Genomic DNA, 25,212 nt, shown 5'->3' with positions numbered 1-25,212 from the left:
AGTAATTTATCCAAGATTACAATGCCAAAAAATGGTAGAGCCAGAATTCCAGCCCAGGTTTTACAATGCACCAGTCACTTTTATAACAATCTCATTTATTTCTCACAATGCTCTAACTCTAGAAAGTAGTCATATTTCTCATATATACTCTTATTAACTGTGGTGAAATTGAGACTCAGAGAGGCCCCATGACTTGGCTAAATTCACACAGACTGATGACTCCACATTAAACGGTCTTTCCCGAATAGCATGCTGACATTGAACTCCGGCAGTCAATATTAGATCTCATACCAAATAGTAAATGGCTGGGTTCCTGTTAAGATTGTCCATGATTTTCAGAATTCTGAGTCTATTCTCCTGAACTAATGTGAATATATTTGATTTGAGTAATATTTAATCTCTCATCCAAAGCTTAGATCTAAAATTTGCAATGTTGAAACAAAGATAATAGTATTATATAATCTAAAATCACTTGTATCTAGGGAAATCCATTATCCAAGGTTTCTTCTCAGAAGTTCTCTAAGGAAATGTTTGATTTTAAAAATAAAACTATTAGCCATTTAATTCGTATACTAGGAAATGGCTTAAATTAGATTAATTCTTTTTTTTTAACTTACACAACAGGCCGACGTGTTACAGGTCAGGCGCCTGCTGGGCCCTCGCAGAGCACCAGGGCTGAGGGACTGTAGGAAAGGCACTTCCCCTCCAGCTGCTGAGTCTCTGGGGTGCTAAGAAGCCCACACAGGTCTCTCGTCAAATCAGTACCTGTATCAATAGTGCATAATTTCCTATTTCCTGACAAGTCTAATTTGGCATCTGGACACACACTTTCAGATCTAGCAACGATATGCAACCTACCTGGATTATCACACAAATGTTTATTTAGAGTGAGTCTTCATTCCATAGAGTTTACATTTCTTAATTAAAAAAACAACCAGAGGTCAATAGAGCTCATGAATTTTTAAGTGATTTATTTCTACTCTCATAAAACTAATCAGGAAACCTGTCACCTGTATTTAACACTGCATTGAAGCCTTCTTTTCCTTGCCGGAAAAAAATAATAACTTGTATTAAACAGAAAGCACAAAAAACTCAAAGACAGTGGCTATAGCAAAAACAGTAAACTGAATAAGGGAAAGTAACCAGATGCCAGCTATCACAGTTTTTCACAGTACGAATTAATTATACCCAGATTTTTCATGTTGTGAGTGTTGGGAAATATTTAAAGACAAAAACTTGGAGAGTCTATATTTGGGGTGACTCAGTTTAAATACACATTGACTGTTTATCTTAGTGACTATTACAAATGACAACTTCCACTTATACAGAGAGTAAGATAAAACAATGTAGCCATAAAGTTTTGGCCTGATTCATTATAAAATTCTATTCTCTGCAGGTTTATTAAAATGTTATATGAATAAATGTCACGGATTTAGAAATGCTTGTGGAACCCTGGAATACCTGCTTGGTTTCATGTAATTACAGCACCGAACAATTGTCTCTTACGTTCCTGCCTACTTATGAATAACATCGTCTTTAACTCAACAGCACTTTCCCTGGCATAGCTTTTCTTCCAGATGCAGCATCAAGTATGGTCGTGAATTAAGGATCGAATAGCATCCTTAATGCTGCTTCCCTAAACCATCTGCTAGTTTTGTGGGCTTTTAATAAACCGAATGTCATCTTAAATGTTTCTATTTCCAATGCCCCTAACAACAATAAAATAAAAGTGTTAACTTACTGCTTAGTAAACTAGAAAAACACAAAGAAAGGATAAAATAATGGAAGTGTAAGTATTTTTTTTTTCCCTAAATAGAGAAAGGGGCAAGACTGCTATCTTTTTCAGAGTCTATTTGAGATAGAGTTAGTTCCCTTTCTGTAACTGGATAATCACAAGTTCGGACTCTAATTTCTAAAGTATACATGAGATTGTGTCTATTAATAAGTTAACCCACCATGGGATGTAAGGGTTTATAGTAAATTTAAACTCAGGACCACTGGAGGTGAGAGCTTGATTTGGGGTCATTTTCAGTTTCTTTCTGTATGTTCATTTTTGGGCAAAAATGCCCATGGGAAAAAAGAGGATCCAAACTCTAATTCTTAGTCAAGTATGTTAAGATTACTTGGTCTTAACTGCTCACCCTGACGGCAGTTTGACATCTGATGCAGTGTCCCTTCCAGGAGTCAAATCTCAAGTGCGAGAAAGCCTGACTCAAGCCTGAACCAAGCCACTGGTTTGGTTCTTCAGTCTAATTCTTTCCCACACCAAGTTCTACATGATGGTCACAAACTTAAAACTTTTTAGGAGGAAAAATTGCTTTAAGTTTTGACCTAAATTTTTTAAAAATAGTTTTTCATTGTTTTGTTACTTTATTCCCTAAAGTTTAGTAAGATTTTATAGCAATTTAGGGCTATTTCAACTCAATGTTGTGAAATAAACATTGTTATTTTATCTTATTCTGTAACATCTTCTGATACTTTTAAAACTCTCTTTTGTAGTGATAAAATTTGTAAGTGTAAGAGCCCTGGCTGGTGTGGCTCAGTGGATTGAGCACTGGCCCAGCAGGTTGCTGGTTGGATTCCCAGTCAGGGCACATGCCTGGCTTGCAGTCCAAGTCCCCAGTAGAGGGCGCATGAGAGGCAACCACTCACTGATATTTATTTCCTTCTCTTTCTCCCTCCCTTCCTCTTGTCTAAAAAAATAAATAAAATCTTTTAAAAAATTTATAAATGTAAGAAATTTAATTCTGAAGTAGCTAATGCTTCTCTAATCATTCTCCTTTTTCCCAATTAAATCTGTTTTTGTAAAAAAAATTTACAAAATTTTGTTTTTACAAAATCTGTAGCTGATTTTGGCATTTAGATTTATTTTTTTTCTTTTATTAATTCTAGAGAGAGGGGAAAGGAGGGAGAAAGAGAGAGAGAAATATTGACCTGAGAGTGAAACATCAATCATTGCCTCCTGCATGTGTCCTAACCATGGACCAAACCTGCAACCCAGGCATGTTCCCTGACCAGGAATCAAACCGTGACCTTTTGGTTTGCCAGACAATGCCCAACTAACTGAATCACACTGGCCCGGGTGGCATTTAGATTTTAATAATCCAGGAACCCTAAAAAAAGGAAGCAATGCTGGGCCTCACTTCAGAGAAGCTTTGTTTGGTGGTCATGCCCCAATGGGCATTCATTAATCTTGGGGCTTAGATCCCCACTGAAATATACTATAAATAATCAAAATTTTGAAATTTATACAAAGTACCTTAGAAACATGTCCAACTCTTCCTAACTGTGTCAGATCCTATCCTTATGTCCCCATGACTTCAGACACTGCCACTGCCCATAGCCTATTCTTGCTCTATCAAAACTCTTAGATCGGACACCTTTAGATATCGAACCGAGTCAAATGAAACGTCCTGGGCAGCTGGGAGCCAGGCAGCTCTCCTTCGAGCCAGGGCTGTAGTCCTATAAGCTGCTGTGCCCGAGTTCTCTCCCCTTCCCACCTGCCTGAGCATGTGGGTCCAGCACGGATTTATCTGCTGGGGATGGGAAGTGAGGAGCAGCCTCCCTGAACCCAAGCTTGGTCACACTCCTGGCTGACGTCTCTTGTCCACCTCAGTTTTATCTGCTACACTCTAATGACTGATGCCCACGCCATCATTCCACTTTCTGTTGTTACCCTCACTTTCTAGGATCAGTTTTGCCTTTTAGGTTTTGGAAACAAGTAACATTGAGCACAGACTTTAGGAGGTCAGGAAACTGGGGTAAAAGAAGACCAAAAATAACCAATACTAAATCCTCACAGCCCAGAATTCAAACCAGCAAAAATCCAGATTGCCCACCTTTGTGAATGAAATTGGGAGAGTGTGGGACATAAGAAACATCGCGAGCATGACAGACACTGCTGCCCTCCCTTATCTGTGCTTCTTTCCAGGCTTAGTGCTTTATTTTTTAGGCTGAGCATCATTCCAGCTACTTTCATTCACCCGCCTCCTTCAGTCTTTCTGCTTCGTTTAATGCAAGACATGTTAGTGTAATGCATTTTAAATCATATTAGCATCTAACACTGGTGTCATCTAACTCAGCAGATAATGCATTGCCAACAACTTTCTGGTTCTTTTTTACATTTAGAATAGACATAACAAAAGGACCAATTTTATTTAACATCATTATTGTGATAATACACTTTTGGCACATATGGATAAGGTAGCTGACCACTGGAGTGACAGGAGGCAGTGAAGTAACAGTTTAAGATTTTAACCAAATGTAAGAGTTTAGATTAAAATTACAAAGAAAAATTTTAAAGGAACAATCAAAAGTACACAGACACATCATCTGTCTGTAGAAAAAGGGTGGGAGTAGATAGAAGTACGTTTCATTGGTTAAACAGAAAAACCTGTAGCATAATAGTGACATAAACTCAACAGTCTATATAACTCATGTTTACGGAGTGTTAACTATGTGCCAAGAACCGTCTACACGTGTGAGCCTCATACAGTAACTGCCAGAATCAAAAAAGAAGCTAAGGAGGGTCATTTGAAGAACTACTAGCAGCTAATTTTTTTAAAAGGTTAAAAATATATAACGCAATTTTTAAAAGACCAGAAAAAAATCAATAGTCTCATAAATATTTCAAGAAGCAAAAATAGTGGAAGGAAGAAAAATAATGGTGTCTCATAAATACGAAAGGCAGGGTCTGTCATCGGCCTATCCTAGACCACCTTCCTAACATAGCACACCTCTCTAGAATCTGCAGTCCTTACCTGGAGTTTGTTACTTGGAATCTCTACATGGATTTGGGATACATCTTTTATATGCATCATTACATTATTTAAAATTTTTCCTTTGCTGTGTGTTTGAATGAAATGCACATCTTAAATGTATAATTCAGTGAATTTTAACAAGCTACATACCTGTGTAAGCACCATATCAGTAGGGAACTTCCTCCAATCAATCCCCACACACCCATGGACAACCTCCATTCTTATTTATTTCATTATATATGAGTTTTCCCTGTCTTTAACTTTTTATGTACATTTTTCATGTCTGCTCAGATAAACTGTAAGCTCCTTATACCACAGACTGGTCTCAGAGCTGGATCTCTGGAACGTTCAGCTCAGATCCCTCACATCACTCAGAAGGAAGCAAAGAATCAGAGCAGGTTAGTGCGAAACCTGGGACAAAGACAAGGGAACCGGAGCTCCCTCAGGACTGTGTGCTTTCTATCATGTTTAAGTGAGAGATTACATTTCCATATCCTATTCAATACTTAGTCCCGGTGCTCCAAAATCCCTTTGAACTGGAAAAAGAATTAATAAAATGAAACTTCCTTTCTATTAAGAAGTATTTCCTTCATGTCGTCTCTCAGGCGCCCATCAACCTTCAGGCTGGACATAGGTGCAGGGGCACAGACAGGGATGCGGCGGAGGGCCCCGGGCAGGCAAGCGTGGCAGGGAGGCTGTGTGCCAGGTGGGTACCTGTGCATAAACAACCTACTCCCTGCCCGGTCTCTCATGACTACACCTGCCCTTCTCAGCTCCCCTTCCCTCTTTTTGGTTGAACTTCTCATCAGGAGGCTGTCTTCTCAGTCTCCTCTGCTGCCCTTCCCTTGGGTTTAATCCAGAGTGGGTGGGGATGAGGGGACATTTACTCTTCACACTCAGGGTATTTCTGAGAGCTGTAGGCTTAAATGGCGCTAGAATACAGTAGTCTGGATCCATTCTGCCTGGAGTAACCCCAGTCCCACAACTGAATTAGCTGGGTCATTTTAGGCAGTTTCCTTATTGACAAAATAGGGTAATAATAATAGTAGTTTGCTCATAGGGTTGCTGTGAGGATGGAATGAGAAAAGTGTCTAGCATACAGTAGGCACTCAATAAATATTGGCTATCATGAACTGAATGACATTGGATAAAGTTCCCTGGAGATACTCTATGTATATGATGGGCGTTTGCAAATGTAAACTATGTGGGAATGTCGACACAATAAAAGTGGCGCAGAAAGGTTGGGAAAGAAGACAGTGCCCATTACAGTAGAGGACCCTGAGTGAACCAGCGCACAGGTGGTCCCGGGTCTGGGCTCCTCTTAATTTGGGAACGCTCTTCTCCGAACTTCCACAGCACTTTGTGTATGGGACTTATCCTAGCCTGTTTTATTGAAATTATTTACCTCCTCCCCCTTATGAGAATGTAGGCTCCTCAGGATAGATGTTTGCTACAGAATCTAAAATGCATTTTCAACAACTAAAGTTAACTCTGTTCTTCCTACCTACTCCCACTCCTTACCTTGAAAAATTCCACACTTGAATAGAGGTGATTATATATTCAAACACAATGAGAGGCTAATTCAATGCTTATCTTTAAAGATTTCTGGTAATTGAAGATGATACATTTCTACACAGTCATAATTATTTTCCTTCTTTTCTGTTGTCCACCTCCCCAACTCAGTGTATTTTTTGCTCCAACTATTTATTAAGTGGTTAGCTTTACAAATTTAAATTTCAAATTCTTGCCCAAGTCCAAAAGTCACTCTTGCCCCTTACCATAAGTGGGTTTCCACAGGAATCGTAAGTAATGAATGTATTTCAGGGTCTTTCAGAATGTTTTTCAATCTGAGTCCATTATTCTTTGCTCTAACATTCTGTGAGCAATAATCTAATTCATTCACTTTCCCCGTAAGAACTACTTAGCATGTTTTTCATCTTGGCAATCATAATTATTTACCCATTTGGACAGGAAAGAGGGAACTCAAATCAGTTTTGCATTATTTAATTATGTATAGAATTCATGTGATTATGTATAATACATGTGTATTCTTTACCAATCTAGACTGTATGTTTGCACAAGCACACATTTCAAAATACAGTCCTAGGACAATGAAATAATTATTTTTTCCCTCTGCTTTTTAAAAATGTCATTTTTTCTGTGCTTCCAATGTCTTAAACATATGCTTTTTGACATAATAATCAACCCATATTCACTTATCTGCATTGAAATTGGATGAACACAAATTTTTATCCATTTCCTATCCTAATCTTTAAATAAAGAAGTACCATCTATCATAATCATAATGTCATAACACTTATTAATATAAAAATTTTAAATTAGGCATATTCTTCTACAGTGTTTTAGTGTCGGGTTTAGGAGATAGCATACTCAAGTGTTTTCACTTGTAACTAGTGCCGACTCTAATGGTTCAAAACACAAGACCCTGATTTGAAATCATCTCAAACAATCTCGCTAAAAACTCATCTGCTCAATTTATTTAGAATCTTTAACTTTTTAAGATGTAGTGATTTTGTTATGCTATAAATATCTTCATCAAAGAAAAGGAGTAGTAGATTTCAAAAAATGTATTAATGGATATTTCAGTCAGTTGCAAACTGTCATGAAAAACCTTATGTATTATATGTAAGTTTTCATAAATCATTTCATAGCTCCAGCAAAAGGAATATACCCCATTTAAACTGCCTCATGCGATGAGGAGGAAATTCCGCTGCAACCACCCTCTCCATGCCGCCTGGAGGCAGACGGTGCCTCTGTGTTCAGCTGAGGGAAGTGTTGATCACAGAGTATCTGCCAATCAAACACTTGGGAAAGAAATGAGCTCCATCTGTGTTTTAATTACTACAGCAAAACCATCCAGTGTAACTGCCAGAGCTGCACATTTTCACAGAGTACAAGAGACATAACATGTTCTCTCTTTCATAAATGTAAGTAAAAATTGCCATATACTGTACTGGCTTAAAAAAACAGCACTGTCAATTAAGAACAAAATCTAGTGACAGTACACACATCCTTTCAAAAATATTCCTAATTATTTCTAGTTTCTGCAGCTCCATGTGCTATACACTTTCTTTAAGGTTATTCTAGTGTATATGGAAGAATTATATATGTGAACGTAAAGAGGTAAGTTCCTAAAAGCAAATTATTATCCAAATATTTTGGACACCTAAGAGGAATCCTACAAAATTCAATAAAATGAGAAAATTCACAAATGTACCTATTTATATTCTTATATTATTACATTTGTTAATGCATTCTTATATCCCTATTGCTATAAAATTTTATTTTATTAAAAGAAATCCCAGAACTCTCAGAACTTTTCTAACGAGTGACACATTTCATTTTCTCCCAAGTGATATTAGGTTGTTGAGCTGTCGTTCTATTTTGTTTTCTGTTTGCAATTATTTTCATGAATGAATTTACTCTGGGACTTGCCTTTTCTCATTACTGTGTGAACAGAAAATGTGAAAGCACTGATATACCTTAAGGTTGGCCCTTTTACTCTGGAGGCTGGGTTTCAGGAGCTCTCTGCAATAGGGCAGTGCAAGCGAGCAGAAAGAAACATAGGAAGGGATGAAAGGGAAAGAGTTTTCCTTTGTCTTTCCACCTTGTATTCTCCCACCAGTCTTGTCTTCAGCCCTCTCACCAGCACCAAATAGTTGGCATCAAGGATTAGAGAGTAAATTCAGAGATTCATACTAATCTCGGAGATTCATACTAATCTCAGAGTTTCCATTATGTTATTTGACAAGAGGTATGAGTGCACACAAGTATGGACAATGAAAATATTTTAAACTCTTAATGTACCCCATAACAAGATAAATTCATTCATCCAAGAAGCCCTACTAGTGCCTATTATATGTTGAGAGCTGAAGCATGAACATGAATAAAGATGGCCTCTGCCCAAATGATCTCAGAGTCTAGCTAAGTGGCCGATGGCATGAATAACCAAATGCAAAACAAAGACACACATATAACAAGGCATGTGAACAAAATACATGACTGATGGCAGAGAGGGGAGAAGAACTAATCTTCCCCTTGGGATTCAGGGGAACTTTCAGAGAGGTAAGTGGGCTTTCATTGGAACAAGACAGAGGGGGAAGGACACAACTGATAGAAAACGAAATGGGGGAAAGGCTGGGACATTGACAGTTTATAATGTTTCCTCATGCCCACTTACCTCTTGGGAATGAATGGTGAGCTACAAGGTCAATTGCTACCAAGGGGTTATTTGGGATATAGTCTGAAAAGGGCATATTACATTTAGCGATTTAATAGCTATTGGTCACTTTTATAGATTAGTTCCAGGTTGGAAGCAGGTTGAAATGAATTAATGAGCAGTGAAGAAGTGGGCAGCAGTTTGAATGAATAGAACTGAATTAGGTAGCAGTTTGGCAGTGAAAGAAGAAAGGAGAGAGGGAGGAGGAGAGGGGAAAGAAGTAGGAGGAAGAAGGAGAGGGAGAGGGAGACAGGTGAGTATCTTCAAGAGGAGAGAGGGTGACCCTGGCTGGTGTGGCTCAGTGAATTGAGCGCTGGTCTGTGAACCAAAGGGCTGCCAGTTCAATTCCCAGTCAGGACACATGCCTGGGTTGTGGGCCAGGTCCCCAGTAGGGGTTGCATGAGAGGCAACCACACATTGATGTTTCTCTTGCTCCCTTCCCCTCTATCTAAAAATAAATAAATAAAACCTTAAAAAAAAAAGAGGAGACAGGGTGGAAAGAGGTTTAAAATTTGAGTATGTTAAAATGTGACAGAAATGGCAGCTTTTAGTGAGACTGTAGAAGTTTGGTTTATTTTTACAGTTAATTGAAGAATTATGTTTTTTTATACTGAATAATTATAAAGTTTATATATTCATACAGAAAATACTTACCTCCAGCTGCAATAATCCAGTTTATGTTTTTCTTATCCAAATTATCCCCCACACTTAATGCTACCTACTTTCTCATAATTTCACTTCTCGTGTGTATCCCCCCAATAAGAAGTGACAAGACAGTTAGTGTATGCTACCATTTTTGTCACATCAGTAAAGACTTTGTCTTCCCTTCAGTCAATTTTCAGATTTACTACGGAATTCAGGTATCAATTCAGTATCAAACTTTCATTAGCATGGATAATTCAGAATTGAGTGTATTTAAAGAAACACTTTCAAAATGTTATAAAAACACAAAACTTCTGAAATGGGTCTCAGAGATCACAATTATAACCCTAAAATCACTACCACTTTATAATTATGAAAATCCTGATCCTCAATTAAATGTTACCTCATCCACCTATCAGGGTGACTGAATAACCAATCTCATACTGACAATGAAACTTTTCAATGGCTGGTATACTTTCTTTTCCTTTTTTGTCTTTTACTTTAAATTCTTACAAGACGAGAAGTCACATCATCCTTTTTCCTACTCCAACAAATTGTAATTGTTTTTATAAAGAAAATGTGTTTTCCCTATAAAAATCTTATTTATTAGACCCAATTACTAAATCTGGAGTAGAATAAAATACATCGTATTTTTCATATTGTTATATTAAAGGTTTATTTCCCCATTCAAGTAAACATGTATGTGACTCGATAGATGTATAACTGCAGCCAATTATTCAATTAAATAAAAAAATAATCCACTACAGCAATGGATGAAAGTTTCAGAAAATAATAGATGCTTTACATAGGAGAGAGAGGGATTTTTTTTTAATTTTAATTTTTATTCAATTATAGTTGTATGCCTTTTCTTCCCATCCCTCCACCCCACCCCAGGTGAACCCACCTCCCTCCCCCACCTCCACCCTCCCCCTTGATTTTGTCCTTGTGTCCTTTATACTAGTTCCTGTAATCCCCTCTTCCCACTGTCCCCACCCCACTCCCCCCTGGCTATTGTTAAATTGTTCTTAACTTCAATGACTCTGGTTATATTTTGTTTGCTTTTTTCTTCTATTGATTATGTTCCAGTTACAGGTGAGATCATATGGTATTTGTCTTTCACCGCCTGGCTTATTTCACTTAGCATAATGCTCTCCAGTTCCATCCATGCTGTTGCAAAAGGTATAAGCTCCTTCTTTCTCTCTGCTGCGTAGAATTCCATTGTGTAAATATACCATAGTTTTTGGATCCACTCGTTTGCTGATGGGCACTTGGGTTGCTTCCAGTACTTGGCTATCGTAAATTGTGCTGCTATGAACATTGGGGTGCACAGGTTCTTTTGGAGTGGTGTTTCAGGGTTCTCAGGGTATAATCCCAGCAGTGGAATTGCTGGGTCAAAGGGCAGTTCCATTTTTAGCTTTCTGAGGAAATTCCATACTGTTTTCCACAGTGGCCTCACCAGTCTGCATTCCCACCAACAGTGCACTAGGGTTCCCTTTTCTCCGCATCCTCTCCAACATTTGTTTGTGGATTTGTTTATGTTGGCCACTCTGACTGGTGTGAGATGGTACCTCATTGTGGTTTTAATTTGCAGAGAGAGAGGGATTTTAAATTAGGAATAAAAAGAAAAGAATCCAGGGGAGTGACAGGTGAGTGAAAGTAAATTCTTTGACATTTATAACCCTTGGAAACTAAAAAGTGACTCAAGGTCACCAAAAGCCAACCAAATGTAACTATCTCATATTTCAGTGAAAGCAATCAAGACATTTCACACAAGCTTTCATAATGTGCTACACAGACACTCTATCCTGTCAACGTTCAGGCCAAAAACCTTCGCAGCTACCCTTAGTCCCCTCTCTTGTACCCCAGTCCTTCAGCAAATCTCCACTCTACCTTTAAAACATATTCAGAATGTTCCTGTAATCCCTGGAACTACTATAAAGGACACATGGACAAAATCAAGGGGGAGGGTGGAGGTGAGGGAGGGAGGAGGGTTTGGCTGGGGTGGGGTGGAGGTATGGGGAGAAAAGGCATATAACTGTAATTGAATAACAATAAAAATTTAAAAAAAAGGAATGGAAATGAAAAAAAAAGACATATTCAGAATGTGATCTCTTGTCTCCATTGCTCCCTGGTCCCTATCATCTCTCGCCAAGAGTATCAGTTCCTCCCAACTGATCTTCCCACTACCATTCCTGGCCCCTTAAAGTATACCTTCAAAAAAGCAGACAAGGCGAGCCTTGTGAAAGGCAAATCAGACCACATTACTCCTGTGCTCAAACCTCCCAGTGGTTTCTGCTTCCACCAGGGCCTACCAGGGGCGTCCAACCTGCGGCCCACGGGCGCGCGCAGTCCAGGATGACTGTGAATGAGGTCCAACACAAAATCACACATTTCCTTAAAACATTATGAGATTTTCCGTGATTATGTGTCTCAATGTATCTAATGTGTGGCCCAAGACAAGTCTTCTTCCAGTGTGGCACAGAGACGCCAAAAGGTTGGACACCCATGACCCTGCACAACCTGCTTCCAGTTACCTGTCGGCCCTGTCTCTGGCTACTCTCACCCTCACTCACCCCACACTGACCTCCTGGTTGCTCCTCAGACACATCTGACACACACCCGCCCCACCAGAGGCCTGTTCCCTTGCTCTTCCCTGTGGCTGATGCACTCTCCCTGGAGCCTTCAGCGTGGCTGCTCTTTCATCTGCCACCTCCTTTAGGTCTTTGTCCAACTGTAACCCTCAGTGACTCATCTCTGACCATCCAAACTAAAGCTGCAAACACAAACCCCCATCCCTCCCTACTTTTACTTCCTGCTTTTATTTTTCTACTTAGTGCTAACCATTCTAACAGTCAATATATTTAATTTGTTTATTTAATGTCAGTCTTCTCCCACTAAAATGTAAACTCCCTGAAGACATGAGTTTTTGTTTGTAGATACATAGCACTTGACACATAATTGATTCACAATAAATATCTGATGAGTGAATCAAATCAGACAGTTCAGGGAACAGATTGCTGGTAACAACACCATAAAACTCTTTATTTCCTGCACAGTGGTTAAAATTTAGTCTGTTGTAAGTCTCATGAGTTTTGTCTACAACTTATGTTTTAGGTGAAAAATCCCATAAGTAGCTACCTGTAAGGACCAGTCATAACTTTAAGTGAAGAACTGGCACCAATAGTAAAAAATAAGACATGAAGTCAATGGTAATGTCAGTAATTAGAGTCTATCCTTAAATCACTGCAAGAAATTGATGAGATTATCTCCGATGCCCACAAGCACTGGCCAAGCATTTAAACCACCTTTACTTAAGGCTCCCTGATATCAGTACAGAGAAAGAGCTTTCGAATGGGCAACAGCACACACACTTTAGTTTTTAAAGACCCCATGAAGTAGAAAGTATCCTTTCACAATCAAAATAACTTATACAGCATTCTCTGTGTTTCTTTGTAAACATGACTAAAATAATTCAGTCTGAGTCCACTGACTGTTCCAAACATGCCAATCACAGCATTCCTAATTAGCAGCAAGGAAGTTCTCTACACTAGACATATCTCTGTCAGCAATGAGCCATGTTATTATTAGGCCTGGTCTTCTTTGGGGGTAATTAATGTTTCTGCAGTATGCAAATCTAAGGTTGAGTTCACTAGATTTCCACTGGCAAATAAAAGCAGTGTCCCCCTTCTATTACCTTTCCCAGGTACCTTCATGGCATGAACTCAGAGGCAGCAAGCTCCCCAGTTGGGTCAAATGTGCACTTACTATTGAAGGGACTTGAGATGCACGTGAAACACTGCAGGATTCAGGGGACATCTCTCTTCAAGCTAAAGACTTCCCAAGACTGAAATCATCAGCTTCCCTTAATATCTGTCTCCTTCAGGTTTCTTTATTTCTTCTCATCTCCCCATCAACTCTCACTGAGGATTAGCAAACGCATGTTTAACTACCTCTCCCTCCGTACCCACAGTGATCAACTGCCAAACCCTGTAGGCTCTAACAGCGGATGATTTCCATGCTTCTTTCACTTTCACAGCTAGCAAGTCCTTAGATCTCAACTGCATGAATACATTAGGATCCATTCAGCTGCTCTTCTTATCTCTGGTCTCTCCACGATCTGAGCAATTATTCTTTTATGCAGAGATAATCAACTGTCTCTCCACCTATCTATTCTCTCAGCTACACGATTAAAGTAAACCTCAATCTGCCCTGCTTCCGCCCGAAGAATTTCAATCGCTCCTTATCTTCCACCGAATTAAATATAGATTCCTTAGCCTAGGATTTAAGGCCCTCTCTAACAATGCCCCACCCTGACCACCCAGTCTTATCTCCTCCTACTTTTTTCCAGTACAGGAAGCAGCAACCCTCCTATCTCCTGAAACACCTGTAGTCAGTCTCATCAATCCAGGGAGTACTTGTGGCTCTAATAAATTCATTTCCTCATCCATTCTACAAATAGTTACTTATCACCTAACATGTGCTAACATCGCAGTCTCAGAGCTGGTGATGTAGTGGTGAATAAAACAAAGGTTCCTGCCCTCATGAAACTTATGTTCTGGTAGGGAAAGACAAAATAAATTCAATTGATTATATATATATATGAAAGAAAGTTAAATTTCATTAAGTGTGCTGTTTGTCAAAGCTTTGGTTTTTGTTTGTTTTGTTCAGTTGTTTTTTATTTTGTAACTATCCATTATAAGGTTAAAACAGTTTCCTTCTATTCTTACTTGGCTATGAATTTTTATCATAAATGGACATTGAATTTAATCAAACACTTTTTCCCCATCTTTTGAAATAATAATCACACACTTTGCTCCTTTAATCTGTTAACGTAATGACTTGCACTAATTTTTTTTCCAATACTAAACTAACCTAGTTTTCCAGAAAAAAATATATTATGTTATATGTTGGTAAGTATTAAGAAGAAGGAAAAAAACAAGAAAGGGAGTTGGCTTATTGGGGTACTGTTGCCTGGGGTAAGCTCATAACTACATAGGGCGTTCAGTACAGGTTTCAGCAAGAAGCAAAGACCTGAAGGAGGTGAAGGCACACGCCCTGCAGATACCTGGAGGAAGGGAGTCCAGGCTAGGGAAGAGCTTATATTAAGACCCAAAGTGGGAAATGTGTTCGGCTCAGCATAGGGACATTGTAGAAATAAAGTCCAAGGGATAGGTGGGCATCAGCTGTTTTAGGACCTGACTTTGAATAAGAGAAGACTTTGGAGGGTTTTGAGGAGAGGAAAGACATGAGACATGATCTGACGGCTTTCAAAGAATCACTTTGGCCACTGCATTGAGATTAGGATGCAAAAGCCTGGAGACAAGTCAAAGGCTGTTGGAAGAAGCTAAGCTGAGTGGGGGTGAAAATTGGTCAGATTTTTGATATATTTTGAAGGTAGCACTAACAGGATATGGTGTACAAGAGGACAAGAGGAGGAAAGGGTAACTCCAAGATTTCTGACCTGAGCAACTGGAACAGTGCTTGCTGTACGATAGGAATACAATGTGAGCCAAACATGCAATTTTGAATTTTCATATAGTCATATTTAGAAAAGAAAAAGGACAAAGAAGAAATCAGTTTTTAAAATATTTTATTTAGCCCAATAAACAAAATATTTTCAACAAGTAACCAATATAAAAACTTATTAATATTTTACTGTTTTTGAACTACATATTTTAAATCTGGTGTGCACTTTACGTTTAGAGCACATCTTAACTTGGACTAGTCGTATCCGAGTGCTCGACAGCCACATGGGCTTAGTGGCTGTCATACTGGGACAGCGTAAAATTGGAAGGTTGAAGTGCTTGTTTTCTTTCTTTTTTGTAATGGGGACACTAGTCATAGTTTATGTAAGTGTGGGTCATGGGAGCAACTCAATGTTTACTAATAAGGGTAGTTAATGAATTATTGGATAAGTAGTTAGTAAATGCTAGGTTTCCAAAGAATATTTAAGGGTATGTGCAGGGTCTGGCACAAATAACACCCCTTTTTTATTACAAAATTGTAAGCATGTAATTCTGTAACATAACAGTATCACACTCAAGCACACACCATATGATATTTTAGGTGAAATGTTCAAATTAAAACTATAGAGTATTACACCCATATTACTACCCTACCAACCACACTCAAGAGGGCATTACTTCTGCCACACCTTGTATATGTATACCCTTAAATATTCTTTGGGAGAATATAGTACATGAAAGAAAAGAAAATAGTATATGGAAACTGTTATCATGAGTGGTTGTGAAAAATAAACACATACCCACATGAGCCTGGAAAGACACATACCAAAATGTTTTCGTGGATCATTTCTGGGAAAACTGATAGGGGAAAGATTATAGAAAGAGCAGGTTTGCACGGGGGGGATGGTCAGGAGTTTGGGACATATTATGTTTAGAATGCCTATCAAATACACCTCAAGTTGTCTAGATTTCAAGACAGAGGTCAGATCAGTAATAGGAATTTGGAAACTGTCAGTGTATAGATGGAATTTAAAGCCAAGAGACTTCATGAGATCACAAAGAGAATGAGTTTTAACAGAGGAGAAACCAGGAGCAAGGACGGGGTCCTCAGATATTCCAACCTCTAGAGTTAGGAAGATGACGAAGACCTCGCAAACAAGACGGGGAAGGAGAGCAAGTTAAGCTAAAGTAAAACCACAAGAACGTGGTACTTGTAGGAGAAGAAAATGATCAAGTGTTTCAAATGATACTCCAAGTCAGTTCTGAGGAGGACTGAGAATTGACCACAGCAATGACCCGACAGCCACTCATGAGGCTAACAGGAGCGGGTTTGGTGGACAGGTGGGTTCTGAAAGGGATGGGTTCAAGTGAGACCAGGAGGAATTGTACCACAGACAAATGCATGGACCACATGAGCAGTTTTGCTGTAAAGGGGGATGAAGAAATAGGTGTGTTTGTATCAGTGTGGTATCATATTCCTTGTGTTCTCATCTCATCGTTCCCACTGTAATATAAGCTCCTTACAGCAGGGAATGCCTTCATTCTCTGACCCAGTATTGTTTTTGTGGCAAGGAATTAAAGATGTGTGTCTAACAGCAATATAGTAGTTTCACACAGGCTGGCAGACTGACTCCTGAGGCAAACTACTGGATTAACATGAGAGTTAATTCATGATTCAGATCAATAGGAAAAAAACCACAATTCAGCGTAAACAACTCTGAGAAGTAACTGCAATCTGATAATTACTGGCTGTCAGGAAGCTTAAGTATACATTTCTGGATAACTTAGTGAAAGCTTTTATCAAGAATGATCTTCTTTTTGCCAAATCCCAAGGTTAAAAACCACTAACTCCTGCATTCCTGTGATATTACTGCAAATGTGAAAAAAGTCTTCACTCGGATAACCAGTGAGATATCTGCTATAATACTTAAAGACCACAGACTGAAAACCAAATCAATACAGGAGATGTTACAATAAAAAATACACTGACCAGAAAAATCAATTATTCTTCAAATTTCCAATGTTTTACTAAGTCTGGACGAATTTCAAACTATTGTTTCTGCACAATCAAGCTTTCAGGAATGGTTAAACCTAATTTAAAAATCCTCATAGAGCTAACATGTCAGCAGGTAAGTCTGGATAATTATCAAGTCTAATATACGTTGATTCTTGGCATAAGAATGTCTTCCTCTTCAATTTTCATTCATAAAACACAAGCTGTTTTTAAACAGAATGTAGGGATTTCACTTTAAAAGTTTAATAGCCAAGAATGAGAAATGGTGACTAGAGAATGTCAGGATGGAGAAATAGTTGCAATGATGTCAAAGAAATGTAAGGATTTGAGGTTTTTTAAACCTGGGTATTAACTAAATGAAAAGTATAAACTGGTTACTTTAGTGCAGAAGTTTCAATGTTTACACATGGCGATCTATTTTGCTCACTATAAAATGCCTGATAAAACACACAAAACACAATCATTCAGCTGCTGCTGCTTCTTTATCTTGTCGTATTTAGTTAACAAGACTCCACTTTCCCAGCACAATCTCAGTGCAGTTTCAGTTCCCCTTTTCCTGGTTTGCAAATTATAAGTTCAATTTCTTCTCTCTATAACCAACCATGCTCTTTCCTTCTGCCCACTCTCTCCTCTAATTTGACCTCCCTACTGATAACTATGTAACTGAGCGTCTACAGTGGGAGAAAATGAGGAGCAGAGGCTTTAGTGAGTAGCACGATGCTTTACACGCAGTAGGCTTTCCATAAACAGGAGCTGGATGCTTCAAATAAATGTCACAGGGAGGGTAAAGGAAGAGGCGAACAAGAGTAGAGGACCAGGCTAGGAATCACTCCCTGTAAAGTAACTCTGTGCATGTGATTGCATGCACGCTGCAGTTTTGTGTGTGTGTGAGAGAAAGAAAGAAAAAGGCATTTATGACAACACGCAAGAGAGAGAAATGTGAATTCTAAAGTCCGGCCAATGGGACTAAGAAGTGGGCGGATAAAAAGCTTAACATGATAACAGTAGGCCTGCCATCGAGAAAACATATCAGTTCATTTAGAATTTTAGGATAAATTTACTTTTCAGTTGAATGCAAATAAAATGATTTATAAAATCCCAACTAGAATTTGCCACTTGGCTAAAATTACCATAAAAATTAAAAAATAATAGTCATCCAATGATAAGGAAGTTATTCTCCATGTATACTTCTGCTCCTAGCTCCTGAAACTCTTTGGAGTCTGAGGTTACATTGTCCTTTGATTAATTCTTAGTGTATGCCATGTGCACGAGGGCATTCAATAGTAATTACTGAGATTGCATTTTGATTGAAGAGGACAAGACTGGCCTTTGGCAGCAAGGAAAACAATGCCGCACGACTCCCGTCATACTCTAATGTTCCAACTGGTGAGTCAGATTTCTCTATCACTTTCTCTCCTGGACTCTTGGGAAATTTTTTAGCTTAAATTAGTGGTATTTGTTATTGGGAGGTTTGAATGTATAAAAACCCTGTTGGTGAGCTCATTCACCTGCTTATGAATATTGAAGGCTGCCTGATGGTCTCTAATTGCCTCCGCTCTTCTGTCCCCTGTCATGGAGAAAAAGCATCTATTTTCCAGGATGGCTATGGCTGAAAGCCAGGAGCCAACCTCCAGCTCCCAACATGGGCTTTCGTTTTTTGCAAAGTCATCTAGGAGAGGCACGGGGCACAGGTCTCTCTACTCCTTCCCATCTCTTGGATAGTCCGACAAAGCAGTGGCCAAAGTAAACGCCCCTCAGAAGACGGGCATCTGTCCCCATGCCTTCCTGCTCTTCATGGTATGGCTGCTTGACCTTTGTTTTGCCTAATTGCTCCAGGCCACAGATTTTGCTTGCAGAACTGGTGCCCTTTATTTCTGTTAATCCTCAAGCTGATGCAGGTTCTCTTAAACGAATTAATGGAAAGAAAAAAAAAATGGTCCACTTAAAGAATCTCACTTCAATATCAGAAACTGGCAGAAATAGGGGGATTCCACGAATTAAAATAACAAAACTTTATTCATAAATAATTTCAATACTTGCTCTTTTTGCAATTATTGATGAAAGACAAATTAAAGCAACAATAAGTTAAAGGAAATCGACTGAATGCAAGGTCCCTGAGGTAAATGAGTAGAGCTTTTTGGTGGTTCTCAGGACTGCAGAGCCTTTGGTGCAGGAAGACAGGATTGCATCCTAGATCCTTCCCGGCCTTGCTGATGACCTTTACTTCCACTATGGGAAACCCCCTAGACCTAAAATCTCTGAGCTAATTTCCAAAACAGTCAATTAGAAATCATAACAGTCTTTGAAGTTTTCCATTTTTGAAGTCTCTTTCCATCTTATCAAATACCACAGACCAACTGCCATTAAGAACCTCAAAACTCACCTCTCCATTAGTTCCTTTATCTCCAATTTCTCTCAAAGATAAACTTTTAAGATAATTTTTAACAAAGTTAAAGGATCAGTAAAGCAACTGAGCCAGTTCAAAATGACTTAAAGATTAAAGAGTCTCTTCTATTACAGAAAAGGCAGCTGCTTGGTGAAGTTTCTTTCTTTCTTTTTTTCCTTTCTCACTCTTTTCTTTTTTTGAAACAGAGATTTGATCTCTACTCACTCTAATTCACCTTGGCTGGGGAAATTCAGTATTAAATTGAAAATTCTGTACACATTTTTTAAAATGTTGAAAGGTGTTTGGGTTCTATTAATTTATATTAGCACTTGAAATACCATCTACTATTGGTAGATACAAGAAACTAAATGCTAAAGTGAGTTTAATGTATGTATAAAGGAAGAAACAGTTTCAACTAAATGCATTTTTATTTATAGAGATAATTTCTATAGATGCACAGCTATTTTGTCATTTGTCAAATTGTGTAACTGCTTAATTTTTAACTTCATTGTCAAAAAACATCTTTCCTTTTAATGAAGATATTCTGACTGACAAATAAATCCCATTGTGGCATAAAATCAGATTTTGCTTTCACAAAGAATCCTAAGGTGGTTGTACTTCTTTAGTACCAAAAAGAATCAATGTGAAAATAATGACTTCTTGCAAAGAAAGGCACCTTCCACAAGCCCTTGTCTTCTAAGTAAAGGTCCTACAGTACTGTTCAGTTGTCCTCCGGAAAATGATTCTAAAAATAAAAAGAAATACAAGCAGAAAAACGGCTGGTTTTCCTTCCATCTCCTTTCCTTGAGCGAACCACAGCAAGATGTAATCTTAGGCTTTCTGTCCAAAAGTAATATGCTAAATCAGTTTCTCTTCGGCATCTTTCACCACTAGTGTTTAGCAAAGATGGTTTAAGAACTACTACTAGATATAAATTATCTTATGCTTACTATGGATGGACCCATGGGCCATGAAGTGGCTCAAATTTATGATAAACACAGGATGTGAACAATAAAAGAAACTATTTTTGCAGCTGTTGGCCTCAAGTCTAGTGTTATTTATTTCGATAATATATTGTGCCTTCCCTAGGAAACTGTGTAGGGCATACCTGCCACATTCATCTGCTGGGTCTTGTGAGTCATATGGCTTAACGCCAGAGCAGTCAGTGAACAGCAGTGTTATTCAAAACTCAGGGTTACTGGATCTTGCATGTGGGTCTCTAGTGGCCCAGCCATTACCCTTCAGTTTCTAAAGAAATGCAGGCTCATTCACATAGGAGTTAACTAATGGAATTTTCACAATCCCAAATCAGTTTTGTTTAATTAACTTCATCTGATGTGAGTGTCTCACTAAAAATATTAAACTGAGAATAGTGTCACTTTATAAGGCTAACATCTGCACCTCAGAGTTCTGAATGTGTGAGTTGCTGAAACATTTCTTTCTAATTTGATTTTACCTCATTAACTATCTTGATGTATCTTAATATCCATGGGGAAGATTGCCACCACCCAACTGGGTCAAAATGTCAAGGTCTCTATTGGCAATCACCAGTTTAACTTACAGTTCTCAGTAAAAATATATGATTTGTGAACTTAGTATTGATGGAATCAGCCATTGCATTTTGTAATCTTTCTGTGCTGGGCAGAATAATGGTCCCCAAAGATTTGTGTCCTAGTGCCCAGAACCTGTGAATATGTTACTTTACATGACAGGAAGAACTTTGCAGATGTCCTTAAAGACCTTAAAATGGGAAGATTATTCTGGGTTACCCATAAGGGCCCAGTCTGCTCCTCCAAGTCCTTCAATGTGGAGAACCTTCCCCGCTGTGCAGAGTCAGGGGATGGCTGTGTAAGGCCTCGGCCTGCACTTCCAGCTATAAAGATCAAGGAGGGTGGTCATGAGCCAAGGAATGTAGGTGGCCCATAAAAGTAGGAAAATACGAGGAAATGGATTCTCCCTTAGGGCCCCCAGAGCGGACTGTGGCCCTGCCGACACCTCAGTGTTGCAGTCCATTGAGACCTGTGTCAGGCTTCTAACCACCAGAGCTATAAGATAACACATTTGTATTCCTTAAACCACCAAGTTTGCAAGTCATTTGTTACGGCAACAAAAGAAAATGAAACACTTTCCTAGCTATTATACTGTTCTAACAACTTCTTTTGTGGGAGAAAAGTTGCTGAGGAAAAAATTACTCAGCTAGGGAGTGTGCTGCCCTGCAAACGAAAACCCCCAGTAAGTGTGGGGGTCCAGGCTCCAGCCTGAGCTCTGCCTTGAAATGAACAAAGACACTGGGCAAAGCACATAACCAAGTCCTCGGAGCTCGAGTTTCTCTCCTATCACTGGACAAAATATTTCCTTCCAGGTCCATGTTCCCCCTACAGCTTCCTCTAATATCTGTTGGGTGATGTTTTGTTTTAAGCCAAAGTGATCCCTTTTCTGTCATATGTCATCGTCTCATGCTTCACCAAGTCTGCAGACCTGGTGTTCCCATCTAACGGTAAGAATAAGTTTAAATATCTGCAAAACTTAAGACATTTTTATTATGACATAAAAACAAAATGAAAACTCTGCTAAACCAATTTTTAAAATCACCCTACCTAAAACTGCTTGGAAACACTTCCTGACGGAAGCATGAAGGAAACCGTAATCTTTATAGAACATTCTACCTAAACTGCTACTTGTATCAGTTAAGTCAGCAGGAGAATATTTTCATGGTTATCTTAAGAGTTCAAAGCTGCATAAGTATTTTCTTTTATTGCAGAGTTAGCTACCCAATAGACTAAATTATATCACCCAAAACATTAATACAACAAAGAGCAAAGCCCTGATATAATATTCCCTGAAATGTAATATAGACTTCTTTTCAACGGAAGCCTTATGAAAGTGTTTCACTGAAGGGGTTTTAGAAAGTGTAGAAACAGTTTATAGAGATTCAATTTCTTTAATATTTAACCTGCCATAACCTAAATTAGGTAGTATCATAAGTTATCTCTACTTTTCAGGAATTTTTTAATAGCAATTAACTAGCAAGTTTTCAAACACAGTAACAGGATTAACTATGATTATATAAAATAAATTAAAAGTCAAGGGATTTTAGCATGTTTTCAGGGTAGAAAGAAATTTATAAAGTAAGTGTTTATGATATTTAAGATAAGACAGATGTCCTCACATATAAGTAACTAAATTGAAAATTTTAACCCTTCTTTTACCCTCTCTCCCAACAGTATTTCTCCCTGACTCTTTATAGCAAGGTGAAGGCAGAGTGCTAGCAGTCCACTAATATAATCTCACACAAAAGCGAAGCAGAGTTGGACAGCAGGGTATATTCCAGAAGACTCCAAAAACACAGGAGACAAGATGCCAATGTTAATCAACGTCTGTCTAGAAATGGACAGTCTAAACCATTTACCAACATCTCAAAAAAGCCATCTGTCGACCTCCTACACAGAATAAAGGTTCAGCTGCAGAAAGAAATGGGAGAGCTCCCCACCCCATCCACTCCATTCTCACTCTTTTTTCTCTTGCAACGCTATCCATCCAGTAATTAATCAGAAACTGCCTTTCCGTGCCACCTCCACATAAACAGAGCATTACATTCTCCACAGAACACACTGAAATAGCCCCTTGGGAATCAAGCAGAAGAAACAATGTACAACTAGCATTGTCGTATGAGCAAAACTCTCAGAACACAGAGATTCAGCAGTAGGCAGAAACCTGTCTTGTGTGCCTCACTTATTGTTTATTCCTGAGGCACCCTAAGTAAAAACACTGAAACAGAAAACTAACTTTTCAAGGGAAATACTTGCTCATTTGACTGTTGTAAGTGATTTACATATTCTTTTCATCAAGCTGAACACAACTGGCTTATCCTTAAGAAGCCTAGCTATGTTCTGTAGAAAAGTTGTATGAAGCACTAATTTCATTTGTCGCAAAACAGAAGCATTATTTTTACCTTAAAATAGTGAGAAACATTAAAAGTATGAAATAAATATGCAATAATGATTATCATTATAATTTAATCTTAATATATTGCCTCATATCTAAATCTTTGTCCTACAATGTAAGTTTTAATTTCCTTAAAATAAAAATTCACAACCTAACTTGTCCCTTCTTTCTCATAATATCTTCCAATATCATCTTAGACCTTTCAAATGTTAATGTTGTTTAAGCTGGATAAAACATATAAAATATCAACAAAATATCTGTAATTCACACACTTGAAATACAGCCCCATTTGTACTGTAACAGTTGTCAAAGTACTTTAAGAAATTTATATCATCCCAGTAGTTTGAAATGAAAAGCTCTGCTGTGTTAGCTGTGGCTGCTAACCAGGGAGCGTAGCAGGCACCGCACCGTGCATTCACGGCTATCTGCATGTCTGCCCCAGGTGTGAAGACGCACACACGCACCCCCTGAGTACAAACTGTGCCTGTTCTAGGTAATTGGCCTGAAATGCTCCAATACATTATGATTTCAGTCAGTAGTGTACCTTGGAAAGCACAGAACCGTTCACACACCTGAAACAGAATAACAGAGGCATTTGGTAATTCTCTGACATGCAAAAGAAGGCACTTACCTTCCTTTTCTAGGGACGTCTGAAATCACACTGGAAACCCAGCAAGCCAGAGAGGGGCTTTATTGCAGGGTGAATCATCCCCACGTAGATGCTCTGAACAACCCCTGTATGCATACTGACATCATCAGGAGAGGCTTGGAGGCAGAGGATACTATGGTAACCAAGCAATGTGCTGGGAGACAGAAGCCTTTAATTGCTTTAACAACTTCCTGGGGCTGGAGCTACCAGGCTTGGATTTGCTAAGTAGGAAATGAAGGTTGTCACAGACGCGGTGAGTGTGACACAGAGCAAGGGGACTCAATGAATTCTGAAGCTATTCATTGCGATGTGACTTTTTAATGACAAATGTCTTTACATGATTCCATTAGCAATATTCCTCGCACAGCTGAAGCTCTGACGAAGTCACAGGTCAATACATAAAGCTCACAGGTAGCAACAGTGTAAGTATTCATAAATGGTTTTCTTATGGAACACACATTACTATTATTGCATTAAAAACACCCTTTTCCTTGAGGGTGAATACTCGGTTCCCTCTAAAAAGAAAGCTCACATATGTGCCTCCGGAGGTCAGCGCACTGATAACAATGAAAACTGAATCTCTCTATTTGCTTCTCCAGGAGGCGGCAGCTGTCCATCCCATTGATTTCCAAGCTCCAGCAAAGCCTTGCCAACACAGTGCTTATCCAGAAACCACCTCCAGCGAAAAGCCTAATTATGACACGCAGATAAAATCAGAAGAAATCTGCCATCTTACGGCTACACAGTCTTCTTGATTAAGTCTCTTCGATCACAGGCAGAATTACTTCACTTCTAACAACCCCCAAAGCTACACATAATTTAAATCTCCCCTTTGAAGTGTTTGTTCTGCCCTGCATCTGTCATCCACATTCACAGGAATATAACCCCTCTTAAAAATATCACGTTTAAAGTAATTGCTTAAAATAACAGTGTTTCAACATCAAACTGAGTCTATAATGATATATCATGCTTATTTGATCAGAAGCAATGCTTTAATAAGTATATAATTTATCATCTGTACCATTAAAACTATTGTTTTCTTCTCCATGAATATTGGATTGTCATGTTTTTAAACAATACCATGGTCTAATTTTTCTATTGCAAAAACTGT

The 25,212-nt window shown here is 38.6% G+C and overlaps 1 protein-coding gene across 19 annotated transcripts in view; it reads right to left on the bottom strand.

Annotated features, from left to right (window-relative positions):
- The window catches only part of PAM (peptidylglycine alpha-amidating monooxygenase), a 283,208-nt gene that overhangs the window by 209,886 nt on the left and 48,110 nt on the right, over positions 1-25,212 (bottom strand). The window contains exon 1 of one of the 19 annotated variants that reach the window (XM_071219352.1): positions 24,084-24,099. The exons of the other annotated variants lie outside the window; for them this stretch is intronic. The gene's annotated coding sequence lies outside the window, so the exon portion shown is untranslated. Of the gene's footprint in view, positions 1-24,083; positions 24,100-25,212 lie in introns of those variants that run through there. 19 annotated transcript variants of the gene reach the window in all.

This window comes from Desmodus rotundus, chromosome 1 (assembly GCF_022682495.2).
Source record: "Desmodus rotundus isolate HL8 chromosome 1, HLdesRot8A.1, whole genome shotgun sequence".
NCBI classification, from domain to species: Eukaryota; Metazoa; Chordata; class Mammalia; order Chiroptera; family Phyllostomidae; genus Desmodus; species Desmodus rotundus.
Note: the sequence above shows the minus strand (reverse complement) of the source record. Positions and strands in the feature narration are given on the sequence as shown.